The following is a 17,003-nucleotide window of genomic DNA, read 5'->3' as shown; positions in this document are numbered from 1 at the left end:
TACGAACATCAAAGCGCGATTCAGGCGTCCGCTGACCCAGGCAGCCAGTTATGTGCACTTCCTTTTCTTAGCATCATCGGAGTCTAAACGTTAACGCCAACGCCAACAGTATATGGCTTCAGTGCCGCGTTTCTGCCTCGACGTTGTCAATGCCAACGCATGCAGCGCACATCTGTCGCTACCACCACATAGCTTAAAGAACGACGGAGGTGTCCACTGTTCCAGTGGGCCAGTTATGCGCCTTTCTTTTGCTTTCGAAGCTCCCGCTCTTAATCGATTTAGTAGCTTAAAGCGCGACTAAAGTATCCACAGTCCCAGGGGGCCAGTTATGCGCTTTCCATTTGCTTTCGAAGCTCCCGCTCTTAATCGATTTAGTAGCTTAAAGCGCGACTAAAGTATCCACAGTCCCAGGGGGCCAGTTATGCGCTTTCCCTTTGTTTCGAAGCTCCCGCTCTTAATCGATTTAGTAGCTTAAAGCGCGACTAAAGTATCCACAGCCCCAGGGGGCCAGTTATGCGCCTTTCCTTTGCTTTCGAAGCTCCCGCTCTTAATCGATTTAGTAGCTTAAAGCGCGACTAAAGTATCCACAGTCCCAGGGGGCCAGTTATGCGCCTTTCCTTTGCTTTCGAAGCTCCCGCTCTTAATCGATTTAGTAGCTTAAAGCGCGACTAAAGTATCCACAGTCCCAGGGGGCCAGTTATGCGCCTTCCCTTTGCTTTCGAAGCTTTCACTCTTCATCGGTTTCGTAACTTACCCGCAAATAAGGGGTCCACTGTCCCAGGGGGCCAGGAGGAGGAGGTCCTTTGTTAACGAGGTCTTAAGAGCGGGTTAGGGTGACGTTCCCCTTTCCGCGGTGGGCTCTGCGATAACTTCTCTTGGTTCGATGACTAGAGGATATGCAATGTGTCTGCTTTTATGCGCCAACTGAGAGAATCGATGGGGCTGAACTGCTCTGAGAACCATACGGAGTACATGTACGGATTAAAGAAAGTGTCTGTTTGGAGCTGCCACACACTGAGTTGTTGTGGTTCTGGGAAGATTTGTCTTTTTTATTGAAGTTGGTTGTAATTTCTTTGTAGGTCATCACTCGCTTCTTAGTCGACCTGAGCTCGAGCTAGCGCACCTCCCGGTTAGCTACAAATCCTCGGGCAAATTGGTGCGCCGCCTCGTTTCCAAGATGGTCCGAATGGGCGAGGACCCGGATCAATTTGATCTAGCGGGTATTGGAAATTTTTTGCAAGATTTTGATGGCTGTGTAGTGGGCCCTTTCTTTGGCAAAAATTCGAATTGCGGTCTTAGAGTCGCTGATGATGTATTTGGCAGCGGTCGAGGTAATGGCTAAACCTAGGACAGCTTCTTTGGCCTCCTTCAGAAATTTTTCTTTATCGATCGTCGCCGATGCAGGGGTGGTGTTGGTGAGAAACATTTGTCTTCTATTAAAATTTTACAGAGAGGTGATCGGAGTAAAGCGCTATTGGTCATTCTCCACACAATACTAGGTGGAACCCCTATTCCTGGGCCTCATTGGCAAGCGTCGCCGCCCGCGTCCGTTGAACCAAGGCCTTTTGGGTCTTTAGGCCTTAACGGCCGAGCAGGGGTCGGGGGCGATAGATGGGTTTGATTGGCACGCCCACACTATGTGGGAGGTGTCAGCCATCTCTTCACAGAACTGGCACGCGCCATCAAAGGATGTGTTGAAACGCTTGAGCACCGCCGGGCATAGCACAGTGTTTGTGAGAATTTTGATGAGGGGGCGCTCGTCAGCGCGATCCAGTCCCTTACAAAGGGTCGGGTAACGTCGGTGGTCTTCCGTGTTGTAATCGGTGATGTTGGAATATAAGGGCCGGATTGTCAGATTGGGAGTAGGCTTCCAAGGACAGGGAGATAGTCCGGGGAGAGAGTGCGCGGACGGCCTGATCAGCCTGTTCATTTCCCTGGAGTCCCTGGTGACCGGGGGCCCAAATCGGGTTACATGGAGTTGGATCTTCGTAACGGCAGCAAGAGTGCAGTATGCGCCAGGCAAGCGGCGGAGCCCATTCTTGTTCATAGTTCCGACAGGCCCCTGGCGAGTCGGTGATGTGTTTTGATACAGGATTGGTGAGAACCAGAGCAATGGAAATCTCCTCCGCGTCTGTTACTCTGTAGGCTCTGAAAGTTGCTCTGTAGGGAAAAGGCGTCTTTGTCCGCATGTCCATGTGCGCTGTGTGTTTATGAACTTAAAATCTTTCGTGTTTTTGTGCCCTAGCCTTTCTTCTGTCGGTATCGTAGTGTGCTCGCACGTGTTTTAGGCAGAGGACGGAATATTAAGTGTCCGTGCACCTGTCTTGGAATTGGCAAGGTGTGGGCACGGATTCTTTCATTGAATATCCCTGCTTGATTTAGGTTGAAACGTCCTGTTTCAGTGCCTGATAGTCTTTGGTATTGTGCGGTGAGATGTTTCAGTTTCAGTTTCAGTTTCAGTTTATTTCCCACAACAAGTACAGGGCATGTACGAGGTGTGGCGGGGGTGACGGGATAAAAGCTGCATCAAGGGCAGCTTGACTGGCCCCGTCTCCCCAAACAACATGGCAGCAAGCACGACAGTTCAGAAGGACATAAAATATATATGATGGGGAGAATAACAAGGAACAAATGGAAAAAAATATACGAACAAGATAAGTGCAAAAACAGTGAATGAGTGCATTAGTTAAAAAATACAATCAAATCTTACAGTATAGATAGGTAATAATGTCGAATAATTTTTTCTTGGTTAGAACCCGCAGCTGCTCTTCCGTTAGCTTATATTTGTTAAGTGTACTAGGCAGCCTGTTTCGAAGCATCTGGAGACCGTAGTTAGTACGTGATCGCGGAACGTGCCAGTGTTCATGGTGGCGGGTGGAGCGAGATGATATGTTAATCTGCAAGTTTGCAACGGCTCGTAATGTTGTTATATTTTTATGGATTTCAGATTTCAAAGATGACAGCAACTGCCGCTCATAAAGCGTGGAAATTTTAGTAATCTTGTATTTAAGGAATAGGTCGGAAGTGTGGGCATTATATGGAGAGTTTGAAATGGCTCTAACTGCATTTTTTTGTAATGTAACCAATCTATTTAGTGATTTCTTGGTGCCAGTACCCCAAACAAGATGACAATATAAGAGATGAGGTGCAAAAAGCGTGTTATAGAGCATTAGTTTTTGGGGGACAGGTAAAAAATGTACTTTTCTCAATATACCTAATGCTTTGCACAGTTTAGTTTGTATGTTTTCGGCGTGAAAATCCCATAGCATGTTTTCATCAAAAACGACACCCAGGGATTTTGCTGATGAAGAAAATTCTATTTCAGTGTTATCGAACTTCAGTGGATTAATGCGAACATTTGTTTGTTTAGCTTGAAAGAGAACTGCTTTTGTTTTGGAACAGTTTATTTTTAGGCTATTAGCGCTTGACCATTTACATAGTTTGTCCAAGAATTGGTTGGCGGATTTGACAAGGTCATTTGGATTGCTTCCTGTAAAAAATGTACTGGTGTCGTCGGCGTATATAACATAATTTATGGTGCTATCTAGAGATACAAGGTCATTGATGTTAGCATTGAAAAACAGTGGGCCGAGAATACTCCCCTGAGGTACGCCATGCTTATTTTTTTGTAATGAGGACATTTCATTTCCTATACATATTGCTTGATGTCGATTTGCTTCCATCATTTCCACTAAGGTGTTATCACTAAATGCAGTACTTTTTCATTTGACGTGCAGTATGACGGGGGAGGTTGAGCGCAATTTTTTAGGACTGTGTAACTAGCAAAACCAGGTCGTCTCATTCTCTGACTGTTCTGCACCTTTTCATTAATTTCGAAGCTCTCGCTCTTAGCGAGGTCGTAGCTCAAAGGGGGAATAAGGTGCCAGCTGTCCCAGAGGGCTGGTCATGCGGCTTCTTTGCTTGAAAAGCTGCTGCGCTCCTTCGGTTTCTAGCTTAAAGCACGATTAAAATGTCCACTCTCCCAGGGGGCAAATATACGCCTTTCTTTGCTTTCGAAGCTCTTGATCTTCGTCGGTTTCCTAGCTTAAAGCGCTTGCACTAGTTTGAGCAAATTGGCCTCTGTCACACCGGCGTTCTTGTTGGTTATGCGCCGAATGAGTGCACGTCTGCTGCGCGCTGCTCTACAACCTAGCAACAGTCGTGTTTCTTCCGTGTTTCTGCAGTCGGAGTCCCAGCTCCCCCAACCGATATTTCGAGGTTGGGTTCTGCCACCTTCCGCAGTTGTCTGGTGGACCTTACCACTAGCAGTTCCAATTTCTCCGCCGAAAATATCAGTCCTGTGCATTCTAGGCATTCTTCTATCATGTTCACTGCTTGTTGCAAGGCTTCTTCAATTTGACCGTCGCTGCCCTTGTCAGTCCAGAGCGTGATGTCGTCTGCGTACAGGCTGTGGCCCAGGTTTTCTATCGTATCGAGTTTCTTAGGGAGTCCTATCACTGCCTCCCTTTCTGCCAAGCATGATATCATTTAAGGCGCTGTCCCCGATCACGGTGTGTGCCAGTAAATACTGTGCCGTATTTGAAACTCAGCAGCAGGAAGCTCGATGCATTAATCCGCGAGAGCACGAAGACTGCTTATTGAGGCGGCCTCCACAGCGCAGCGTCAGACTTCTGATAACAAAAAACGGGAAGGGGTATACTTATTTATTTATTGAAAGTACCTACAGCGCCCATGAGGCATTATTGTATACTATATAGAATAACACATGCAAAGAAGATATTGGAAAACATGTCAGCAAGGATAACACAACATATTAAAAGAAGACTAAATGAGTTTACAACTAGTATGAGTGATGCTACAGTGCTGGTAAACACACGAGACCTGCAAAAAAATACATCAGACTATCGCTTGAACAGCACTTTCGAAATCAGGTGCACAAACCACATCATTCGGAAGCTTATTCCAGCCCAGGATTGTGTTAGGGAAAAACAAATACTTAAATACATTAATGCGGCATTGATAACTATTAATCTTCTTCGTGTTATCGAGTCTCTCCGAAATGTAATATGGCTTCTTTAGATAAGTGTTTTTATTAATACCGGTACAATCATTGTAAATACTGTGCAAGAACTTCAGCCTGAAGATTTTTCTTCGGGTTGCTAAAGTCTTCCAAGCAATACTGTTGCGAAGTTCGGAGCTCTTTATATGAAAATTAAAATTTCCAGTCACAAACCTTGCAGCGCGTTTCTATACGCTTTTTAACTTGTCAATGAGTGTACCCGTGAAAGGGTCCCATGCTACACATGGATATTCTAATACTGGCCTGACAGTTGTTAAATATAATGTTTCATTTAGTACCTGGGGAGAGCTTTTGAAATTTCGTTGGAAAAAAATACAAAAGCCGAGAAGCTCTGGCAGTTATGTCAACATCACCTGTCATTATGTGACATCACCTGTCCTTCATCATTTGCAAGTAATCTAAACAACATTTTTTGTTCATGATCACAAATAGCATTTGTCTTGTACCTTTTCTGCTAATCCCACCCCTATATAATACCCCGCGAGGGGTCTTTAAGGTAATAAAAAATGAAATGAAATGAAACATGGGCTGTCCAGTCGAGGGATGCTCTGAGTATAACACCAAGATATTTAACCTTATCAGTAGTTTGGATAGTGTCATGTTTTAAAAGGTACGATCCATGAATTTTCTTTTTTTGCTTGTAAATTGCACATGGAAACACTTAGATACATTCAATTCCATGCCCCACTTCAAGCACCACTCGCAAACTCTGTCAAGGTCAGCCTGTAATACACAAAGATCATCAAGGCACGTGACAGGGGAATACAAAACTCAATCGTCAGCATACAGTCTGACAGTGGATCTGAGGCCGACAGGTATGTCATTGATGAATATGAGGAACAGTAATGGTCCGAGCACCGAACCCTGTGGCACTCCAGATAAAACATCCACAGACGAGGATGATGCACCACTGATTACCACCTGCTGCTGGCGTGCCCTTAAATAATCTTGTAGCCAACCGAACAGATAGTCAGGGAGACCAAGGCATGACATTTTTTTTAAAACAAGGTGGTGCGGCACAACGTCAAATGCCTTCTTAAAATCTAGAAAAATAGCATCTATCTCAAAACAGTCGTTCATCCCGGATGCAATGTCATGAATGAACTCAGTTAGTTCCGTTGCACACGACAGCCCTGATCGAAAGCCATGCTGCGCTGATGGGAAAAAACTGTTGTCTGGAAGGTGTTTTACAAGTCCAGAATAGATTATGTGCTCTAGGGTTTTGCAACAAACAGATGTCAAAGATATGGGGCGGTAATTGGAAACCTGGCTACGATCACCCTTTTTGTGAACTGGTGTAACATTGGCTATTTTCCAGTCTATAGTTAGTTTCACGGTCTGTAGTGACTTGTTGAATAAAGTAACCAAAAAGGGACTGATATGTTCAGCACAGCGTTTTAGAATATAGTTAGGAATGCCGTCAGGACCTGGTGCGGAATGCGCATTTAGGTTTTGTAGCAATGAATTGACACCTTGATCGGTTACAACCATATCTGGCATTGCATTAAGCTGTTCCTGCTGTTCCGTAATTGTGTATGAGCACCAAGCTGAGAAGGCGGAGTGAAAATATGCATTTTTAACACTCTGCTCGGGCTATGTCGTCTTTCAACAGATTGTCACCATCCCTGATGGCCGGAATACCAACAACATCCTTTTTGTTGCATTTGATAAAGCGCCACACTTCTTTTGGGTTCGTTTTTAGGTTCTCTGCCAATGAGGATAGGTACAAGCTCTTTGCTGCCTTTAATTCACTTTTAAGGTTTGCAGTCAGGATTGTGAGTCGCGCGTACACAGATGGGTTTTTTGTTTTACAATAGCTTTTATAAACCTGAGCTTTCTTTCTAATTGATGCGCGCATTCTTTTATTGATCCATGGTTTACCCGCTCGTTTATTAGATGACACCAGCCTTCCGGGAATAAACTGATCAACGAGAGACAACAGCTTACTCTTGAATGTTGTCCACAGTTCATCTACATCACAGGAAACGGAACTATCTATGAAAACCATAAAAAATGAATCAACTTCCCTAATTATGGCGTCATAGTTACCTTTTTCATACATATAAACTTTTCTGTGACATTGCTTGAGCACTTCTACTCGTTTGCATACGACTGTGGCCAATGGTGAGATATACCCCTACCACAAGGTAGGGGTATATCTCACAAGCAAATGCGAACAGTGGAGAGCGGATATTCCCAGCGATAAAGGGACAAGATCAAGATTAAGCCACTTTCCAAGAGCATGAATGTGCCTTCCATGAAGGGAGAAAAGATCGATCAGAAATCCTGCAAAAGAAATACAGGGGATGGGCGGATGTGGCGAATATGGACGCAGCAGAGTACCGGCACCGGAAGGCCATGACTGCGGTGATGGCGGATGAAGACAAAAGCCTAAAAGCGTGCTGTGCTGTCAGGGGCCGAACTATTGTCGCGGCACAGGAGGTTGCGATAGCTCTTGCGGCAGTTCAGAAAGGGATTAAAGTGATTATTGGTGATTTGAAGAGCGCTGTACACAACTGCAACAGAGGCGGAGTCTCTGCAGAAGCGGTTAGGATTCTGGAGGCGGGAAAATGGGTAGATCAGCCGATTTTGCTGTCTGGACACTCGCACATCGAGCCCTATGAGGTAGTGAAAAAGCAGGTGCTTCCCCGAGGACTCAGTTGCCGGGTGAGGTCAAGCTGTCCTACAAACGGACTGACAGCCACAGACGAAGATAAGATGTTCACGTATCGTGAAATCGCGCAGTACTACAGATTAGCTAGAGCGGGCGTTGGCATGGAGAGAGCAGGTGGCGGACAGAGGGGCCGTTTTTCCGCGGGCCTTCATTGGATCGTAGATAGTCTGCTGCATCCTGTGTCGCCATGTCCTGATCGTGCTCAGGAGTCGGTCAGCGCCCCTTCACTCGCCGACCTTCCGTGGCCGTTGGTGTTCGGCTTCCCGCGTCTTCGATTGGTCGTAATTTCCAGAGCCCTTCACTACAGCTTCCCTCATAGCCTGAGTCGCTTTGGGACGTTAAACCCTTATAAACCAAAAACATCTTGCCACTTCGGTGCCATCCAGTGACTTCCTCCGTCCGCTCCTCTCGCTGACTGGGTACAAAGGCACAGTGTCCTTCGACGCTTCTCTATCGACGCTCCGTGGCTGTCTGGTCTGAGTCTTCGCCGGCCGCAGCAGTCCACCGTTTCGCCAGGGACGCTCGCTGACTTTAGTCGCTCGCAGACTTTTAGCATAGAATGAGTAAGGGTAATTTCAGTGTGGCCCTGACTTATTGGTCCATTTAATCTACTTATAATTAGCAGTTTAGTCTTGCACGTTCCTAAAGCAGAAACAGGAAAGTTCAGTGTTTCTTAGATAGTGGAGCACTCAGACGCCGACTTTGGTCATTGATTTGTCGCTTTCTGCTCTCAGAGCTGCAAGAAACCTTCTGGGGCGAGATCGGTGCACATACGTTCAGCAGACAGGTGTATATTTCTAAGTAGTTCTTGCAAATATTTATTATGCACGGTAATAAAGGTTCAAGGGTCTTGAGAGGCCGTGGGCGTCCTTAGTTTAGGGCCCCTTCGGTCATTGCTGCCACCCGGGCCTGACGAACAAATTGGCGTTAGTCTTGCTGGTTGGAGCTGGACAGAAGGGCCTCCCACTGTCCATTTGTTTTATAAGTTTGGAGGTGAGGTGGCTTGTGCCCCAAGCAGCTTCGTGTCACATGGTAGGCTGTGAGCTGACCGGCGCCCCATGGGCGTGTGGGGCGGTATCGTTCTGGGAATATGCTATGTTTGTGTAGACTGCGGAAGGTGTTAGTCTGGAGTTGCCTCCAGTCCCTAGCTTCCTGCACCGCCACTAGTTTTAGACCGCAGCTCTTAGGTGTCCGTTTCGGCGTTTCGCGGCGTCACCCTTGTCCGTTGTTACCAGCAGTGGGCACCCTTCAAGCCGCGAAAGCAATGGAGCGGGAGCTTGGAAAGGGGAAAGTAAAAGGGCAACCTCCTCCTCTTTTTACCAACCGGCTCGCCGGTGGGGTGGCGCAGCTGTGCATAGTAACCGCGACGTCACACAATAGCGCTAGAACGAGGGCGCGCATATCGGCGGTGGCAGCTACACCGCCGCTCCTGCGCCAGATGTCTCGTTGCAGCCCAGTGAGACGCTTAGCTGCGAAGCGGCGCAGTGATTCCGCGCTAAGCGGTTCGGGGAAGCGGCAGTGGGTTGACCAGAAGGCTTTCGCCAAGCACACTTTAGAATTTCCAAATTGTCTTCTGTATGGAAGAAGCATAGCTTGTTGGGCCAGTTGGTGCATGGTAAGTAGAAAACCAGCGAAAAGGACGCGTTCACAAGGAGAGGTACACAGGACAACGCTGGAACACAACTGAAAATTCTTTACTTGATGAATCGCCAACATCAGGACAGGGCGCACATGCGCGAGGTCAACCACAAACGTTAAGAAAAACAACAAACACGAAATAGATTAAGCGATCCAAGAAAGTGTGTGGCAACCTATGTCCCATTCATGAAACTGTACTCTTTTGCCGTGAACCTAACAGAGCTGTCGCTGACGCTTTCAGTTCCTAACTACTTGATTTGAAGGCTTCTAAGATTTCTCGTTCTATCTGCATTTTGCTGCGGCCGCGGCCAACTGGCCCAACAAGTCTTCAATACTATGCTTCCTTTCTGGGCATCTTTTTACATGTTCAGCCTCCATGAGACCAAGCTGCCTTCTGCGTCAGCACCATCTCCTACCTCTCCTGCAAAGCCCGGTTTTATTCCCACTGCATAAAAAATAATCTTCCATCGCAGGACGTCATTGGTTTGTGTTCTTCAGAAGCCTTCCATAGGACACTGGAAACGAATCTGCCGCGTTCTCAAGGCTGAAATGTGAAGACAGGTGGGCCATCTGCAGGAAATGCTTGGCCTCATTTGCCTCTAGCATGGGAATGGCCAGTTCGCTACCAGCAAGCTCCGACAACATCGTCATCTTGCCGCTCAACTTAGCGAATCATATTGGTCTTCTGTTCGGAAAAGTGTGCCAAGGAAGAAGGATTCCCGAGGCACTGCTACTGCGGTGACATACCTGCAAGGAGCCGCGGTTCCTCCGGAGATTGATGCCCTGTTGAGGAAAGGCCCTATGTATGTCCTAGAACCTTCCGTCAAAAAGCATGACCTACTGGCTTCACTCTGCTGCATAGCATGAAAAGCACCCTCCGAAGAAAAAGATGTTTGCCTCGCAGAAGGTGTTCACTGTCTTCAAAAAATTCCACCTAATCTTGCTTCCAGCCAAGCAAAGCTACGTTATGTCAATGATTATTTCAATAGCCACGACCTAAGTTTAACCCTGTCAGGTAAAGGTGGTTTCGTGTTCGTGCCTGACAGCCTTCTATCCAAGAAGGGCCCCGAGGCTATTAACAAGAATTTCGAGCCTGCCTACGCAAAGCCTTCTAAGATAAAAAGGCACGCCCTAGAGCTCTTGGAGACTCTTAATCTTAACGGTTTGCTTAAAGAAGTCAACAAGATAATACCGATGTGCTTAGTGTTTTTCGCAACAAAAACGCATAAATCTGGCTAGCCTGTTAGGGCCATTGTCACAGACGACAGTTCTTGGCAGAAAATAGTGGGCCAGTTTTTGAAGCGATCATTAAACCCCTTCGCACCTGACGACCCCTTTAGCGTCGGACCTTGATGGACGTCGTGGACGACTTATGCCCTACTAGAGTGAATGCCAATTCCGCTTTTTCCGTAGACATTGAAGACCTCTTCTATTCAGTTCCCCAAAAAGAGTTGTTATTTACAGTGCGGGATCTCATCGACAACCGAGGTGCGGTGGCCTTCCAGAACAGCTCGGGCATATCGGTGAATTCCTTTTTAGAACTTATGACTTGCTACCTTTCTTCCACGGTGGTAGATCATGAAAACAACAGGTACATACAGAAGCAGGGCGTTCCGGTTGGCTCATGTGTAGCTTGATTGTGTAGCAATCCTCATATCGGCTTTCCATGCGCAGAGGAACCCAAAGAAATTCCTTACAAAATCTACAGACTGGGACGCATACAAGGGCGCTGTAAGCAGAGGAATTACTGCGGCAACTCGCAATGAGGAATTAGCATCAACAATGGCGTATTGCCTGAGAGCGAGTACACAAATTACAACTAAAAATGATAGCCTACCTTCAAATGATGACACATTTCAAAGGCTCTGCGCTATACGCCGGCGAGCTGAAAGGAAAGCTCTGCGCACAAAAAGCCTCGATGACCTACGTGCATGCCGACGGGCACAACGTCACATTCGACGCAATATGGATAAACTCAGTCGGCAAAAGTGGCGTGACTTTTGTTCTACGCTGGATGTGCGCCAACCAGTAACCAATATTTGGCAGATAGTTAGAGGTATGCGCACGCCACCTCAACAAATCCACCCCTTCGCTGCACTCTCCCTTCACGAACAAAAATCTATAAAAGAAGTCTCAGAAGAATACTGCAGGCTACTGTCGGCAGGGTCAGGGCATTCGACACTCTCCGCAAATGGTCAATCAGGCATTCCAAAGGCGGCAGTGCCAGCGTTAGACCTGCCTTTCACAATGGAAGAACTATCCACAGCTATCGCGGAGACAAATAGACACACGTCTCCGGGTCATGATGAGGTGACCTATGAAGCCATTGCAAAGCTACCCCACACCTCCCGTCTTCGACTCCTGGAGTATTACAATTCTTCCTGGATGACTGGTGAGGTCCCCACGGAATGGAAGCTGGCGAAAATTGTGCCTGTTTTGAAACGCTGTAAGCAGCCAACAAGCTACGCATCATTCCGGCCCATTGCCCTACTGAGCTGCGTAGGTAAGCTCATGGAGCGCATGATCTGCAAACGCATAACTTGGTTCCTAGAAAGCCAAAATGAGTTCCCCCAAGAAATGAACGGGTTCCGTCAAAACAGGTCTGCGACTGACAATATCATCTCCCTCGTCTCATCAATTGAGGAGTACCTTCATGCTGGGTACATCCCGACAGCCGTTTTCCTAGACATCAAGGCCGCCTTTGACTCTATCTTTCACCATGCAATACTCGCCGCCTTTGCCAGTCTTGGCCTTGGAGGAAAGCTATACAAATGGATTGGGCATTATTTGAAAGAACGGCAAATTTTTATGACCGCTCCAAACGGTCCAACACGCTTTCACGCAGTAGAGAGGGGCGTACCACAGGGAGCGGTGCTCAGCCCTCTCCTGTTCAATATTGCCCTTATACACATAAGAAGAAACCTTCCGCGAGGGGTCCGTATAACAATTTATGCTGATGATATCTGCATCTGGACCGCATCACGCTCGCGCTATATCACCCAGCAACGTCTACAGAGAGCGCTATTGCACATTTGCGCTATTGCACAAAAGAGTGTTGCAATGGCGTTTACAAGAAAAACGATGACCCGATATCCGCTGCTCCTAGGGGGACGATCGCTACCATATGTACGATCTCAGCGATTCCTGGGTGTTGTAATCGACTATAATCTGTCATGGACACCTCAGATCAAAAAACTCCGCGAGAGGATCACTGCAGCATCGCAAGTTTTTAGGTTCATGGCGGGAACAAGGTGGGGTAGCAACTGCCGATCAATGCTTCTGCTTGAAAAAGCCTACGTTGAAGGAACCTTGCGCTACTGTCTACCAGTGTTTCAAAGATTATCTACATCAAGCAATAAGCCTCTCGTTGCCGCACGGAACAACTGCCTGCGAATATGCCTTGGCCTCCCAAAGGGTTCCTCTGCATCGGGAACAGTAGCGGAGGCAGGATGTCTCCCACTAGAGGTGATTGCCGCCCAGAAAACTATGCGTACCCATCTCCGCCATGTTCTTCAAGGGAAGAAGCACTTCCTGCATCGTGTCCTCCTAACTCACAGCAACTCTAGCTTTGGCCAGGCAGTGCAGCTCCTGCCCATCCCTACTATTAATCAGCCACAGAAACTACTACCTCTGGCCTTTCCTCCATGGACACTCTCTCCTCTAAAGGTGAAGAAGTTTGTTCCAGGTGTGAATGCAAGGAGCCGCATACCACAGGCAGCGCTTCTGCAAACTATTCTCGCCTACTTAACGGAGGAATATAGGCAGCACACCCATATCTTCACCGATGGTTCAACTACTAAAGAAACCTCTTCATGTGGTCTTTATGTGCCCTCAACAGGCCATGCCCTTTCTTACCGGCTGCAGCGGAGGACATCCTCTACGACAGCTGAGCTTCACGGCATTAAGGAAGCTGTTTCTTACATCCTGCGCCGAACCGCCGACCGTTGGGTTATCTTCACCGATTCGAAAGCATCTCTCCAGATCCTGGCCAACCTGCTGAAGAAAACGAATCACCAGCCAGTTTCCCTGGACATCGGATATCTACATCATTTAGCTATTTCCGCAGGCCACTGCATAACATTTCAGTGGGTACCTGCTCACTGTGGCATTCAGGCTAATGAAAAAGCAGATGAAGCGGCCCGTAACGGCCATCAACATCGGAGATACATTAGAACTTTTTTTACGAAATCTGATGCGTCCCAGGTGGCCAAAATTTTTGCTTCCGAAGAAATGTATCGGCTTTGGAGTTTGCCGACATATCAGTACCAATTTCTTCACTCAATCGACCCACATCTTAGATCAAGACTCTCACCCAGAATTCCTCGACATCTGGAAACACTTTATCATCGACTTCGTCTTAATGCTGCATATACAAACGGCTTACGATACCGTTTTAGACAAAAGGACAGTCCGCACTGTGACAACTGTGCCGCGATAGAAACTGTGGAGCATATCTTGCTTGAGTGCCCTGCATATACTACCGAGCGTGCGTACTATGAACATTGCATGCAGAAGCTCTGCTCAGTGCCCCTTACAATGGACAAAGTTTTAGGTCCCTTAGCCTGCCTTAGGCAACAGAGACTTGCAATGACTTTTCTATTCACATATTTAAAAGACATTGGACATCTTGATAAGCTTTAAACTCACTTGCACGTCACCTTCATGCATTCTTCATGCAGTGAACTTCGTCAGCCCATTTGACGGACTATGCACTCCATCACTCCATAGGTTACATAAATTCTCGCCATTGCATCCTTAGTACCCATTTCATGGCCGCATTTTATCTTCGTTTTTTTTTTACCTCTTCCACTCTGCTCTCCTTCTGTCTTTATCTCCCAAATTCCCCTCCCTACGCAGAGTAGCATGCCAGCGATTTTTAAACGCCGGCTAAATTCTCTGCTCTTCATTAAAGAGTCTCTCTCTCTCTCTCTCATGTGTAGCTCCTATTTTGTGCCACATATTTTTATCCCATTTTGACAATGTGTTGCATGGCTCATTGACGATCGAGTAGTGAAAGTGTTTAGGTATGTGAACGATTTCTTAATTTTCTTGAAACTAACTGCCCGTGACCGTGTCGAAGCGGCCGCAAATGACATCTTAGCTTTTTTTACCGATACCTGTCCTGACTTGAATTTTACTCATGAGACGGACTAAGAAAAGACTGCTGCCCTACTTCTCCTCGCATTCAAAACTTGTGAAGAGAGGCATTGCGAGCCTTTGCCTCGGTAATGCTCTGCGCAGGTCTTGTACACACAATATGCAAAAGAGTTTCTTAGGGCAGCTTGACCGCTTGAGGACAGCCGGCTACCCTGAGGACGTCCTCGTTTCTATTCCTGAGACCTTGACCAGTAAGTTTAAGTCACAGTACAAAAAAGTTGAAACGCATAGTGAAGAATCCAGACCTGCTGTAATTCCATACCGGCATAAAGTGTCACATAACGTTAAGAAGGTAGCCATGAAATACGGTGTCAAGGTTGTCTTTTCTGCGCCCACCAAACTGTGGTCGCTTTGTTAACGTATCTCTCAAATTAGCACAAAAAATAAATGTAATGTCAAGCACCAGAGCATGTTCACTAAATGCACATCCGATGTTGTTTACTCGCTTCCACTATCCTGTGGCCAGGCGTACATAGGTCAAACGGGTCAATGCGTCAACGACCGTATGAGGCAGCACCGCACTTCGCTCCAGCCAGGCAACACAGCAAATCTGCCACGACATTGCAACCACTGCAAAGACTGCACCCCTTTGTTCCATAATGTCAGAATCATTGGTCGCGGCAAAACGCAGATAGAACGAGAAATCTTAGAAGCCTTCAAAATCAAGCATTTAGAAACTGCATGCGTCAGCGACAGCTTTGTTTGGTTCGCGGTACAGTTTCATGAATGGGAAATAGGTTGCCACACGCTTTCTTCGATCGCTTAATCTATTTCGTGTTTGTTGTTTTTGTTAGCGTTTGTGGTTGCTCTCGCACGTGTGCGCGCTGTTCTGATGTTGGCAATTCATGAAGTAAAGAATTTTCAGTTGTGTTTCCAGCGTTGTCCTGTGTACTTCTCCTTATATTTTCGCTGGTTTTCTACTTACTTGTCTTCTGTATTTTTTTGGAAAAGGAAATGCGCAGTATCTGTCTCCCACAGCTGCGAAACCAGTAGAGCGGGGGCTTGGAAAGCAGAGGCTAAAATTTGAAAATTGGTTTTTGAGGAAAGGAAATGTGCAGTGTCTGTATTCACACATCTCGGTGGACACCTGAAGCAGAGGGAAGGCGCATAACTGCCCTCTTGGAACAGTGGACACCTCAATCATGCTTCAAGCTATGTGGCGGTAGTGACAGATGGCGCTGCATGCTTTGGTATTGACAACGATTTGCCAGAAACGCTGCCACCTGCCATGGTGGCAGGGTTGGTGGTCACTTTATTCTAGATATATAGACAAGCGAAAATTTCTTACCACTCATGCGGGAGAACATCCCGTTCCTCTCGCTCGTGACGGCTGCCACAGCTGTGACAACCTCGCGAAATACTTGCGCAGACTTCGTGTTTGAGAATCAGGTATTGGTGCAGCAAATCGAGCATATATCCATCTATTTCTCCGTCAGCAAAGCTTCCTTATTGACAATCAAGAACTGTAAGTGGAGTGTTTCTTGAGGAAGGAATATGTGTGAAAAATAACAAGTTGTCTAATTGTACTTCCATATCTTGCTCGAATGTCGCCTCAATCTATCGAAAAGCTGAAAGAACTGATGAGCTGCGCTCAAATTTCGCATTAGGATGTAACGTAATCGTCGGCAAGTTTTTTAGATGTTGGTGGGAATCGACGCATGAGACGTTGTTGGCAATGTTGTAGACTGGAGATTGGTTGGGTTAGCGAATGGTTGGCGGAGATAGAGCCAAGACCCGCTCGGATTGTTTAACCTTGAGCTAGGCCATCCGCGACCTCTTTCCCTTCCAAGCATGAGTGTGCGGGGGTCCAAGTTCTTTGATGTTTGATGGATGCACTTGACTCTAGGTTGCTCGTGGCCATCGGGAGCAAGCTTTTATGAATTCTGCTTGCAGGGCGGGGCCCACAATCCACATGCCAATCGGTCACGATGTGGTAGGATCGGCCGGTAGCATTCCCGTACTGTATGGCCAGGGCTATCGCAGAGTTGGTAGCATTCCCGTACAGTATGGCCAGGGCTATTCCAGACACTTCTGGCTCTAATATAGCGCAGTTCTCTATGAAAAGGCTGAAAAATTCTTGGTAGTTGGGTCCTACTACGGTAGCTACCGCTGCGTTCGCTTGTGATGAGGGATTTCGGCCTCCCTCCACGTAGACTGCCTTTGCGCTCCTCCATGTCATTCGTCTTATGTAATTTACTCTGGCTCCTCTTTAGCTATCATTCGAGTGGGTGGCCATGTTCTTGGGCATTGAAGCTACGTGTATGCGAGCTCTATTTTCACAAGGGAATGTCGGTTGTAGACTGGACTATATGTAAGTCAGCCGGGTATCTGACTCATAGTAGGATTTCTCTGCCCGTTTCTGTTGTGAGCAGTATAGAACAGCCTCCTGAATTTCTAAACCTCAGTTTTGGTGCAGCAACTGTATGTACTGAAGTTAGAGGAAGCGCAAATTCGCGAAGATGAAAGACCAAGCAGGCGCAAGGCGAAAAGCTG

The sequence above is a fragment of the Amblyomma mixtum genome, chromosome 7, assembly GCF_055824585.1.
Source record: "Amblyomma mixtum isolate Tamu chromosome 7, ASM5582458v1, whole genome shotgun sequence".
Lineage (NCBI taxonomy): Eukaryota > Metazoa > Arthropoda > Arachnida > Ixodida > Ixodidae > Amblyomma > Amblyomma mixtum.
Note: the sequence above shows the minus strand (reverse complement) of the source record.